We start from the raw sequence: 13,010 nt of genomic DNA on the forward strand, positions 1-13,010 counted from the left end.
TTAAAATTTTTGCTTAATGCTTATATAGTGCTTACTGTGCGTCAGGCACAGTTCCAAATTTCAAATTTAAATTCATTTGATTCTTATAACAACTATATGAGGTAGGTACTATTATCCCATTTTAGATTTCTTATGATTTTTGTATAGAAACAATTGTGTTATCTGCAAACAATGGGAGTCTTATTTCTTCCTTTCTAACCTTTATGCCTATTATTTATTTCTCCTACCTTATTATACTGTTTACAACCTGTAGTACAAGGGTAAAGAGAAGTGGGGAGAGTGGACATGTTCTCCTTGTTACCGACCTTAGGGGAAAAGCATTTGACTTGCCACTGTTAATATGATTTTAACTGCAGATTGAGGAAATCCCCTTCTGTTTTTTTTTTTTTTATCATGAATTGGTATTGAATGTTATCAAATGCCTTTTCTGAATGTATTCAAATTCTACATGGTTTTTCTCTTTTGTTCTGGTAATACAGTAAATTATAATAATCAATTTTTAAGTGTTAAAGCTGCATTACATTCCTGAGATAAACTGTATTTGGTCATGATGTAAAACAGGTTGATTATCCTCTTTATTGCTAGAGTTTATTTGCTAATATTTGTTAAGGATTTTGGAGTCCATATTGAGCTGTAATTTTCTTATAGTATCTTTGTTAGATTTTGGTGTCAGGGTTATGCTGGCCTCATAAAATGAGTTGGGGGGTGTTGCATCCTGCTCTGTTTTCAGAAAAAGTTTGTATAAGAGTAACATTGTTTTTTCCTTAAATGTTCTAGAATTCACCATGAAATCATTTGTGCTGGGGTTTTCTTTATGGGAAGGATTTTGATAATATATTCAATTACTTTAATAGATATAGAGAAGTATATCTATTATATACTTCTCTAGATTTTTAATTTCATATGTCAATTTTGGTAAATTCTTTCTTCAAGAAATGTGTCCATTTCATCTAAGTTTCCAAATTTATTGACACAAAGTTGTTTAGTATAGTTGCTTATTATTCTTTCAACATATTAGGATCTCTGGAGAGGCCTTCTTTTTCATTCCTGGTACTGGTAATTTGTATTCTCTCTTTTAAAATTTTTCTTAATCAGTCATGCTAGGAATTTATCAATTTTGTTAATCTTTCAAAGAACTAACTTTGGGTTTTCTTAATTTCCTCTATTTTTCTGTTTTCTATTTCATCAATTTCTGCTCTTTTAAAAAAATTATTATTTCCTTCCTTCTACTTACTTTGGATTTAGTTGGCTCTTTTTTCTAGCTTCTTAGGTAGAACTTAGGATCATTGCTCTTATCCCTTTATTATTTCCTACTATAAATGTTTAAAGCTGTAAGATTCCCTCTAAGTACTGCTTTAAATGTGTCACACAAATTTTGATATGTTGCATTTTCCTTATGGTTTACTTTAAAATATTTTTGTATTTCCCCTGTGATTTCTTCTTTGGTCAATGAGTTCTTTAGAAATGTGTTGTCAATTTCCAAATACTTGGGATTTTCCAAATATCTTATTGCTTTGAGTTTAATTGAATTATGGTCAGAACACATACTTTGTAGAATATCAGTCTTGTGAAATTTGTTGAGACTTGTTTATAGCACACCAAATTGTCTATCTTGGTGAATGTGCTGTGTACAGTTGGAAAGAATGTCTATTCTGTACTTAGTGGAGGTGTTCTATAAATGTGAATTAGCTCAGTGTACTGGATGGTGATGTTCAAGTTTTCCATGTCCTTACTATTATTTTTATCTTGTTGTCCTATCAGTTATTGAGAGAACAGGCTTAAAATCTCCAACTGTGATTGTGGATTTGTCTATTTATTCAATAATTTTGTCAATTTTTGTTTCAAAATGTTCTATAATTTGGCACTTATGCATTTATTATTTTTATTTCTTCCAGGTAAATTGCCTCCTTTATCATTATAAAATCTCTCTTTATTACTGGTAATACTCTATGCCTTGAAATCTAGTTCATATGATGTTAATATAGCCACTCGAGCTTTCTTATGCTTTTTCTTTTTTTTATGCTTTTATTTTCAGATTATCTGTTCTTTGTATTATAAATATAAGGAGAACATATAGATTAGTTTTAATTTTTATCCATTCTGGCAATTTTCTTTTTAATTGGAATATTTAGTCCATTTACATTTAACATAATTGTTTATATGATTGGATTTAGATTTACTAGTTTGCTCTTTTTCTCTTTGTCCCATCTGCTTTTTTGTTCCTCTTGCTTCTTTTCTTGCCTTATTTTGGATTAATTGAGTATTTTTTAGAATTCTGCATTAGGTTGGTTCTTCAGGAAGCAGATGCCAAGATGGCACTATAGGTGCAAGAAATTTATTGGATGCAATGCCGACAAAAGATAAAAAAGAGAGAGAGCAGGCATCTGACACCTGTGAAGGGAAGGTGGAAGAAAGGAGGGGTAGGGTAGAAAGAGCCTCAAACTGCACTGTGATTTTGAGAAAGTGTCTTCCAGCCTGATGGAGGGCTTTGGTGCAAATACCGCCTGTAAACAGTTTTGCACTGGGAGGAAATGTCCAAGTGCTAGTATCCCTGTCATGTTCAGTCATTGACTAATGGTGAAGAACATGGCTTTGATTCACAAACAGTTGATCCCAAAGGTGCTGCCTTTGGATGCTGTCAGCTGACTGTACTCCTTACAGCTCATTAGCTTGCTTCTTCTGGAAGGGAGACCTAAGCGAGGCACATTCATGGCTGCCATGAATTCCATTTTAATTTTTCTATTGGCTTTTAAATTTCTTTGTATTAATTTTTAGTGGTTGGTCGGGGGATTACCATATATATTTTTAATTTTTCACATTCTACTTAGAGTTAGTATTGTAGTGCTTCATGTCAAGCATTGGAACATTGCAACTGGGATAGTTCCATTTACTGCCTCCTCCAGCCTTTGTGCTGTTTTTATGTATTTATGTTACAAACCCAACAATACAGTGTTATAATTTTAATTTAAATAGTTGTATGTGTTTTGAAGAGTTTCAAAGAAGTGTGTGAAGTGTGTGTGTGTGTTTTATATTTACTCACATATTTAACACTTTGAGTGATCTTCATTCCTTTCTGTAGATCCAAATAACTATCTCGTGTCATTTACCTTTATAATGTTGAAGAACATTTCTTCAACATTAATGTTGAAGGACATTTTTTCAACATTTCCAATAGTGCAAATCTGCTGGTGATTAGGTTTTGTTTTTTCTGAAAATGTCCTCATTTAGCCTTCGTTGTCTAAGAATATTTTTTGCCAAATATAGAATTCTAGCTTGTCAGTTGTTTTTCCTATTGGTACTTTAAAGGTTTCATTATGTTATCTTCTAGCCTCCATTAGTTTTGATGAAAAGTTAGTGTAGTTTTCTCTTGTTCATGCCATTTTCCTCTAGTTGCTTTCAAGATTTTATCTTTGAATTTTAGCAGGTTGAATATGATGTGCTCTGGCATGAGTTTTTATTTTATTTTGTTCTCATTTATCTTGTTTGCAGAGTGCAAGGATTTTTGAATTTGCAAATTTATGTCATTTTTTAAACCAGATTTTCGCAAATTTGGATTATTTCTTCAAAATTTCTTTTCTTGCTCATTCTTTCCTCTCCCATTTTTCTGGGCTTTCAATTACATACATATTAGACCTTACGCTATTTTATTCCATACTAGAACGTGGGGTTTTGTTCCTTTTTAAAGTTTTTTTCTCTCTTCAGATTGGATAATTTATATTGTTCTATTTTCAAGTTCACTGATACTTTTTTTATGAACATTTTTTATCTATTTTTAAAAATTTTATTGGAATATAGTTGATTTACAATGTTGTGTTACTTTCAGGTGTACAGCAAAGTGAATCAGTTATACATATACATATATCTGCACTTATTTTTTTTCTTTTAAGATTCTTTTCCCATGTAGGACATTACAGAGTATTGAGCAGAGTTCCCTGTGCTATAGAGCAGGTTATCATTAATTATCTATTTTATATATAGTAGTGAGTATATGTCAGTCCCAATCTCCCATTTTATCCCTACCCACCCCCCTTATGCCCTGGTAACCATAAGTTTGTTTTCTACATCCGAGTTCACTGATACTTTTTATTGTTTTCTTCCAATATGTTGTTAGGTCTATCCAGTGAATTTTTTTTCAGTAATTGTATCTTTTAGTTATCAAATTTCCAATTGGTTCTTTTTTATAGTTTCCCCTTCTCTGCTGAGATTTTTAAGTATCCTTTAGCACAGTTATAATAACTGCTTTAAAATCCTTGTCTGCTAATTCCAATAGCTGCATCATCTCAGAGTTGGTCTCTATGGATTACCATTTCTTTTGAGGATAGGTTACATTTTTTCTATTTCTTTGCATAACTAGTAGTTTTGGAACGTACCATGGACATTGTGAGTGAAATGTTATAGAGCTTCTGAATTTGGCCATAGGCCTTTAAAGAGTGTTAATTTTTTTGTTTTAGCAAGTAATTTGTTATTGATGGAACTCAAATTCCAAATTTGTCTTCCCTGTGACAGATAGCAGCAGGATCTGTTTAGTTCTTTTCACCTTAGCTGGGCTACTTGAAGTCTGCTCCACACATGTATAGTATTGGGATCATTTGGAGATTTTATCAGATTTTGTATATTGAATTTGGAGCTTCCCCTCTGTGGCTTTCTTCTCTCTGGATTTCCTCCCTCATTTTTCAGCTGCTCTCTTCTCTCTGAACTCTATCCTCTGACTTCCCAACCAGTAAGATGGCAAGTTTCTACCTGAGATATAGCTGCCCTGCAGAACTGATTGACTGGGCCTGCCCTTAGTTGAAAAGCTGTTAAAAAAAAAAAAAAAATGGGTAACTTATGGAGAGCCCTTCTTCCAAGTGTCAACCCCTCTTTGCTTTCTGCCTGCTCTTGGTCATTCTTCAGTGTCCTCAAATAGATATTGTTGTTGTTTTAATATTTTATCTGGAGTTTATAATTGTTATCTCTGAGAAGGTGTTACTTTCATGACCAGAAGCAGAACTCTCTAATATCCCACTTTACAGATGAATTTAAAACACACCCACACTATAATAAGTTTAAGCACCTTACCTAAGGTCATACAGCTGGTAAGTGGCAGAGCTGTGAGTTGAACACAGTAGTTTGGTTCCAGAGTCTTAGGATTTCTTACAAAGGGAGGTTTTAATGGTATAAATTATTAGGACAATGTCAAGAAGCATAGGACATACTCTGGGACTCATGGGGCCTTGTGGTGTCAATTCCTTATGCACTGGACTGTCTCAAGATTTCATTACTCAGTGGATGCTTCATATGTCTTTGGGTTTTTACATTATTTTATGTATGAGCTTATACATAAACTTATATAAGTTGCACGAAAGGATCATGTTCCTCTTCGTTAACTGCAAAGTAGATCTTTAGGTTATGAAAAATCCCATATTTTCAGGGCCCTGTGGTGTTGGGCTCCTTGGTCATCTTACCTAGAAACTGGTGAAGTTTATCATATGGTTGTTTTAGTGATTAAAATAAAGAGAACTTTTGAAGGAGAGTAATGTCAGCAGTAATGTAATGAAAGTATAGGAAATGTTTATTGAAGAATCTCACAATAGCAATCATGGGATTGATTGTTGACTTTAAGAAATGTAAGACTATTTAGCTGATATGAGCCATAGACCTTGGAAGCATAAGAATACCAAGCTCGAGCAATACTTGTTTTGGAGTTTCTGCTTCTTCTTATTTGTTTCCCTTTTTCTCCTCTAGCCTAAGTCAGTTTCAGTTAACATTCATCAAATATTTAATTTCATCTTATTCTTCTTACCTCTTGATTTTATCTTCACTTTGCATTTTTGAGTCTGACTTGCTTCATACTGATTTTGTCATAGTTTGTAAGCTGATTTGTGAAATAGTGAGATCTTATTCACGTATGTTACTTTCAGACTAAAAGAAAAGGCCTGTGTGTTTGCTTCTGGAATTCTCTCGGCATCCCACACCAGTGCTCGGATACCATGCTCAAGCTGACTGGCCAGTAAAGAGCACGGCTTCAAGACTAGATTGATTGATGATTCTGAATCCCAGCCAGTCAGTTCTGGGAAGGTGGGCTTATCTTCCGAGTGAAATAAAACTAAGTCCTTGAAGGCCATGATAAAGATTTTGGCTTTCATCCTAAGAATAATGGGAAGCTATGCAGAGTTTTAAGCAACCGAGTGAAAAGCCCAGATTTAAATTTTTTAAATTGTTACTCTGGATGTTTGTGGAGCAGTTCATATAAACAAGTTCTAGAGTGTAGAAATTCATATAAACGTGTAATTTTTTTTTAATTTATTTAATTTATTTATTTTCAGCTGCGTTGGGTCTTCGTTGCTGTGCGCAGGCTTTCTCTAGTTGCGGCGAGCAGGGGCTACTCTTCGTTGCGGTGCACGGGCTTCTCATTGCGGTGGCTTCTCTTGTTGCGCAGCACGGGCTCTAGGCGCACGGGCTTTGGTAGTTGTGGTTCACAGACTCGGTAGTTGTGGTTCACAGGTTCGGTAGTTGTGGCTTATGGGCTGTAGAGCGCAGGCTCAGTAGTTGTGGCTCATGGGCTTAGTTGCTCCGTAGCATGTGGGATCTTCCCAGACCAGGGCTCAAACCCGTGTCCCCTGCATTGGCAGGCAGATTCTTAACCACTGTGCCACCAGGGAAGCCCTAAATGTGTAAAATTTAACCCAGGGATACAATCTAGAAGAATACCCTGGGTAGTCTTCAAGCAGCCCTCCTGAGTATTATCTCTCCTGACTACAATTCTGAAAAGAGCTGGGAAGTAGAAAGTTCCAGATTGAACCAGAAGCAGAACTCTCAATATCCCACTTTACAGATGAATTCAACATACACCCACACTATAAGTTTAAGTACCTTACCTAAGGTCATACAGCTGGTAAGTGGCAGAGCTGTGAGTTGAACACAGTAGTTTGGTTCCAGAGTTGGGGGGTGCAAGGGCCTGGAATGTGAGTATTTTGAATTTCTGACAAGAGGCATTGTTTTAATAATGAAAAATTGAAGCAATGCAAATATCAAGGAATTAGAGACTTTAATATTCTAAATCTACGAAAAGTGACAAGTCTATATATTATGTCTGTGTGGAAATACATATGTCATAACTTGTTAATTTTCAAAAGCAAAATTAAAAATGCAATATACATGTTTAAAATTATTAAAACAATCATGTTTTAACAAAAATACACAAAAATAGAGACGAAACTTATTATACTTGGTTATCCACCAAATGCTGCTGCTTAACAGCTGTTAAAAAGTTTTGTTGCTTAAAATGTGAAAACAAACGTAGTATTATTTCAGTCATCATTGGAAACCTGAGTTAAAAGTATTGAGATGCTGCTAAGACAGCAACGTTTTCAAGAGATTAAAAACTTCCATATGAAAAATGTACTGATATATTTCCTCTTCCCAAACATTTGTGGAGCTCGAGAAAATTTTAAATGTATCTTGAAAGGACTGACAACTCCTGAATTAAATAGAGCCTTTTGCTCCTGCTTCAGCTGGTTTGTTGATAGAAGGTTACAACAAGGTTAATAATGATTTGTTTGATTTTTTTTTTTCCCTCCAGTTTTTTATAGGATTTTATGCTTCTTGTGCGCAACTTGCTAAAATCATGGCACTCATATTCCACATTAAAATAAACATTGAAGCGTGCATGTGTAAAATAAACATCGGTGGGGAAAGGAAGAGATTTCTTAGGGAAAGAAAAAAATCACCGAAAGGTGTGCTGCACCCTGGGCAGTAGGTTGAGAACCATGTTACTCTGTTTTTTGTAAATAGTGTCAATTCTGTATTCTGGGCTGAAAAACTGGCAAGTGACAGCTTTCTCTAGTAATTCCTGAGGCCATCTCTACTGTTGTAGAGAATAAATCCTAAATAGACATTTGAACTAAGATAGTCTCGCCGGACCTCTCCTTTTGCAACTGACTTCCAGCCTCAATGGGATATTGAAGAGGAGGCTCCACAGAATAAACAGTGGAATCCTTGTCCGGGAATGACTGCCTGGCAATTGTTTCATGGAAAACAGGGAGGGGTGGGGGACAACAGCCCTGCTCTGTTCACTGGCTCTTTAATTTAGATTACCAATGATAAAGCCGGGGCTACGGCTAAAGAAAGGTAGGATGCAGACGCAGGAACATTAGTGCTAATATGCTGCAGAAAGACGAGATAAATCAGCCCAGCTCTCATACATCACCGAGAAGCTGACTGCAACTTGACCATGTGCCTGAGTAGTCCCATCAGTGAGAAGAGCAGAACATGGATTAAAAATAACTAGAATGTACCTTTAGGGGCAACTGCCGAGCTGGACCTGGGAGAAGTGTCTGGTGTAAGTTTCAGCTTGTTTTATCCACGTATTTGCCAGTGTGTTCCCACGCAGGGAGCTTGTTTCTCTTTCTGTGTTTTCATGGAAGCCTCAAGCATGTTTATTTACGGTCCTAGACTTCATTTTGTATAAATGGAATACCAACCTAATAAAGTTCTGAACAGAGAACAGTTTAGCCCAGGGTTTATCCAGGAGAGAAATGTGAAAAAGTGATGTGATCATTACTGTCTATAGGAAGCCTGTGGGTGAGTTTTGTTTTTTTTTTTTGTTTTGGGGGGAGGTGAGGGTTAGAGGGATAGATTTTAAACTAAAAACTCAGTTCTTTTGCCACTCATTTGAAAAGACGTATTGGTAACCCAGCTTTTCACTCCTCCTGTGGTCTTTTGTTTTGAAAAACTGTTTGAATATGTAAGCCAGACTGCTCGAAACGCATTATATTTTTATGACTGGGATGTTTGTATTGTTTCATATCTGTTATTAGACAAAATAATCATAACGGGTGTTTTCTATGGACCTTTTTATATTCCAAAATTAAGTACAGATGGTAATTTCCAGCAGTTTTAAAAATTTGTCAATTATTTAATTTAGCATCACTTAAGCATCTGCACAGGGAGAAAGCTGAGATGGTACAGAAACTGAATAAGCATTGATTGCTCGTCTGAATTGCATCTTTAAAGTTTTTGCCTCAAATCTCTGATTTCACAGTTTATTTTTACCAAATTAGATTATCATATTTCATTATCAAGGCTGTGAATGGGTGGAACTCTCTCAGATAGCCTACATTTCCCGTTAGAACAGCACGTAAGGCGCCCGCTGATTGTTACTCAGAGGGAAATTCTCATGCCGGCTTCACCGAGAAGATTGCTTAAATAATGCATGGGCAAGAGCGAGGCAAGATGGAATTTATGGCCCAGACACTGAGTTCAGGCTTTTGTTCGGAGGAGAGACTACATAAGTGTGAGCATGTAACATCCGCCAAGGCTCCAGGGGAAGGGCGTAACTGAATGAGATTAGTAGCCACATGGTGCTGTCCATGTTATATCAAAACAAGCCTTAAAACAGTCCACTGAGTCTCTGGTGTGGTTTGAGGGAGGGAGGAAGGGGCAACTGGAAGTGTCCATTGCAAACAGAATCCCCTGACCGAAAATTCCATGGGACAGACACAGGAAGTGACTGTGATACAGGGAGCAGGGTGGCCCTAGGGAGAGCGGGGCTGTTTGAGTGATGAGAGGCGGTATGGCAGTCTTGTTAGGAAAGAATAAACCTTGACCAAACTGCAGCATTCTATATACTGTGTCTTCCATCTTGTCCTAATTAGAGGAGTTTGTCTGCTGAATCCTAATCTCTTTAATTGTTGATAGAGCAGGCACGTGACTTGCTATAAATACACACGAGCATTCATTTCTGAAATAATGGCTGTTGCCAAATATATTAGACCAACAGGAGTGCTGGACTAAGGAAGGCTGTGCTGAATAGTTGAGCTTTGGAGGTGATGGACCAGTTGAGAATCATCGCACAGCTGGGCCAGCAGCTGCACCCAGTGCTCTGTCAAGTTTGGCCTCCAATTTCCTTGAACGTGTCCTTGTTTGCCAAAATGTTGAAGGTAGCAAGAACTTGTTTCAAAGGAGCCCGCCGCAAGTGAAAAAGACCTTTTCCAAGGAGTCTTTGTCGAGGTGTGTAGTCAACAGCAGCAGTGGTCAAATGAGGGGTTGATTAGGCAATGGGAAGTTTGAATAATCCTAAAAATAAAAACCAAAGACAAAGTTGTAGAATGAGGTAAGCTGGCAGGAGACCAGAGTACATTAAAAGGCTGCTTTGGGTCATCACTGTCCTAACTAAAGGACGTATGGAAAAGTCCCATAATAATATCCAGCAATAATTATGTTTGTAGTTAGGAAAAAATAAATAGGCCTGTGGTTGGAAGGCAGCCCAGTAACCTCCACGTCTTTGTTTCCTAACAGTGTATTTTGGTATTCTTTGGGACTGGGTCAGGAGGAAGTGTCAGAGCATTTTATATTAAGAAGCATCCTATGACAAGCCAGAAGGAGAGAGTAACAAAGACTCTCCTTCCATTCCCTGGTCCTGGCTTGAGCAGGTATTTATTTAGCATGTGCTATGTATCTAGCATGTACTAGATACACACTCTGACCAACTAGATTATAAACTAAGAGCAGACACTTGGATTTCTACTTCTCTGACATAAATTCTATCTCTTGAAAGCCATTGCCCTTGGTACGGTAATAATTGCACATGTGTCTAATTCCTTGACTTTAAAGAGATTAAGTATAAAATCTTTGTTACGTAAATGTTTTACGTTCCTGTTATGACACAGGCACCTCTTCCCTCTTCAACCTTGAGGGCCAGTGACTGCAACACTTACAAGTTAGGTGATTTGGGACAAGATGCTTAACCTTTGGGAGAGTCAGCTTCCTCATTTGTGACATGAGGAAGGTAACATTTATCATGCAGGATTGTGAGAATTAAGAGGTGTGCCTAAATGCATAGGAGGTGCTTTCCTGCCCTCACAGAATATTAAAAGCCGGATAATTGACCGTATGGACTGAGTGTATGGTGGGGCGTGGGTGGGGGTGTGGGGAGAGGATGGAGAGGGGCAGGAGAGCTGACTAGGAGAGGGTAACAGAATCTTCAATGAGAATATGACCTGAGACAGCATGGTGCCAGTGGGAACTCAGAGAAAAGGATGAATCTGAAATACGTTTTAAAGGGTAAATTGACAGAATGTGGCAGCTGATTATATTAAAGTAGGATAAAGAAGAAGGAAGATTATAAAGAAGAAATAATCATGGTGCTGAGGGAAGAGGTCATGGGTTTGTGATAATGGCAAGGTATGGTGTGTGTGTGTGTGTGTGTGTGTGTGTGTGTGTGTGTGTGTGTGTGTGTGTTCTCCAAAACTCAAAAAGCTAAAACAATACAGTCCTTCAGGGACTTAAAAACTAGGAGAACATAGGAAGAGAAGAGAAAATTAGAGTGCCTGGTTAACTTATGTAAAGGGAAAGAAAAAAATCAATAATAAACCAATAATAACAGGACTATTGCTGACAATAGAGTGAGAATTCAAAGGAATTGCTTAAAATGGCAAATCTATGTTTGGAGTTTTTCCCAGACAAGACCCACAATCATCAAATAATAAGGCTTTTCTGCAATCTTGGAACTCATTTAAGTTTTCCTGAGTCAAAAAAAAAAAAAAAATGCCACCGAGGGGATACAAATAGTGTCAGGGTTGGGAAGAAAAAGAACATGAGGAATGGAAATTCTCAAAATAGCTTGGTTTTAAGGAGGAGATGGGAGCCAAAAGATGGCTGGTTGACCTTTCAGAACTTAACCATTCATTATGACTTGTCAGAAAGTTTGGCAGCTGTTTTTTCTTAAATAACTTACTGTGATTTTTCAGGAAATTCAAGCAGGAATTAAAACCGTGCCAAACCCCCAACTGGCAAGTAGGTTGTCCAAAAGCTCATTTGCAAATCCTTTATCAGAACAATGTTGTAAACATCTTTGGGCTCCTTTTCAAAAGTCTGCCTAACTCATCCTACAGTAGAAATCATGTACATTTGTGATAAAAATTAATAGCAAAAAGACTTATGTTATTAATTAAAATATAAGCAATACCGTAAGAATGGAAAATGTTTTGAATGCGAGTACTTGGGAAACGCAGGTTGATTACAAGATGGTATGCGCTGTGGCTATTTTTAAATCTGTGTCCATTTTCACTGACTGTAAGAGACTTTGACTTCTTCAGTTTTGAAACGTAAGGATTTCCTTGTCCTCAGTTTCAGGCATGTCATGAATTTCATCTTTAACGGTATGTGCTATGACCAGGATTGCTTTCACAAATTGAAAAAGGAAAGGGAATGAGGATGAGAGAAAAGGGGGAGAGAAAGAAAGATACCTATGGTAGCTCGGGCAAAAGTTCAGAAACAGAGGAGGAACAGCAGGTTTAAAGAATGAATGAGAAAGATATTGCATGAAGGGAAATTAAGGGCGTTTTGAACATTGAAAAGAGGAATACGGCCAGCCCTCCGATACGGGTATCCATATCTGCAGATACACAGGGCCGACTCTACTTCACCGTTTTATATAAGGGATTCAAGCATCCGCAGATTTTGGTATCCGCAGGAGGTTGGGGCGTGCTGGAACCAATCTCCCGTGGATACTTAGGGAATGACTGTATATAAGAATGTGCTTGCTGCTTTCGAGGAGTAAAAAATAAAGGCAAATATTGGGCCTAATAGCTTCCTGGATCAGCCACTAGGGGGTGCTTTAAGACTTAGAAGTTTCTTGAGTGGGTGATATTGCTCATGTGACTGGTAGACCTGAGAAATCTCCTAGGAACCTTTGGTCCCCTTGAGTTTTACCCTTTTAGCCCCCTCTTGTCTCCACTTCCTTCCCTATTCAGTGTGGATACCAGGGCATATTATAATATTTCAACCACCTTCTTACCAATATTTTCAGTTTTCCCGTTCATCCAGTCAATAAAGATCTATTGAGTGATTCCTGTTTGTCAGTCATTATGGTATTGGATACTTAGAAATGAACCTTTCTAGTATTGGATAGTTAGAATCTTGAAACCTACCAGGCTGGATACCAACCCTTAATCCAGTTGTGTGCTTTCTCCTGCTTCCAACCAGACTGCTAAGCACTGCCAGAGAAAATCATACCACTGTCCAGATGG

General features: G+C 37.2%; 1 protein-coding gene across 5 annotated transcripts in view; it reads left to right on the forward strand.

The window, feature by feature from the left end:
* RAPGEF4 (Rap guanine nucleotide exchange factor 4) overlaps window positions 1–13,010 on the forward strand; it is a 310,972-nt gene that overhangs the window by 109,673 nt on the left and 188,289 nt on the right. The window contains exon 1 of one of the 5 annotated variants that reach the window (XM_082465342.1): window positions 6,510–8,320. The exons of the other annotated variants lie outside the window; for them this stretch is intronic. The gene's annotated coding sequence lies outside the window, so the exon portion shown is untranslated. Of the gene's footprint in view, window positions 1–6,509; window positions 8,321–13,010 lie in introns of those variants that run through there. 5 annotated transcript variants of the gene reach the window in all.

The sequence above is a fragment of the Balaenoptera physalus genome (assembly GCF_965194825.1).
Source record: "Balaenoptera physalus genome assembly, chromosome: 6".
Classification (NCBI taxonomy): domain Eukaryota; kingdom Metazoa; phylum Chordata; class Mammalia; order Artiodactyla; family Balaenopteridae; genus Balaenoptera; species Balaenoptera physalus.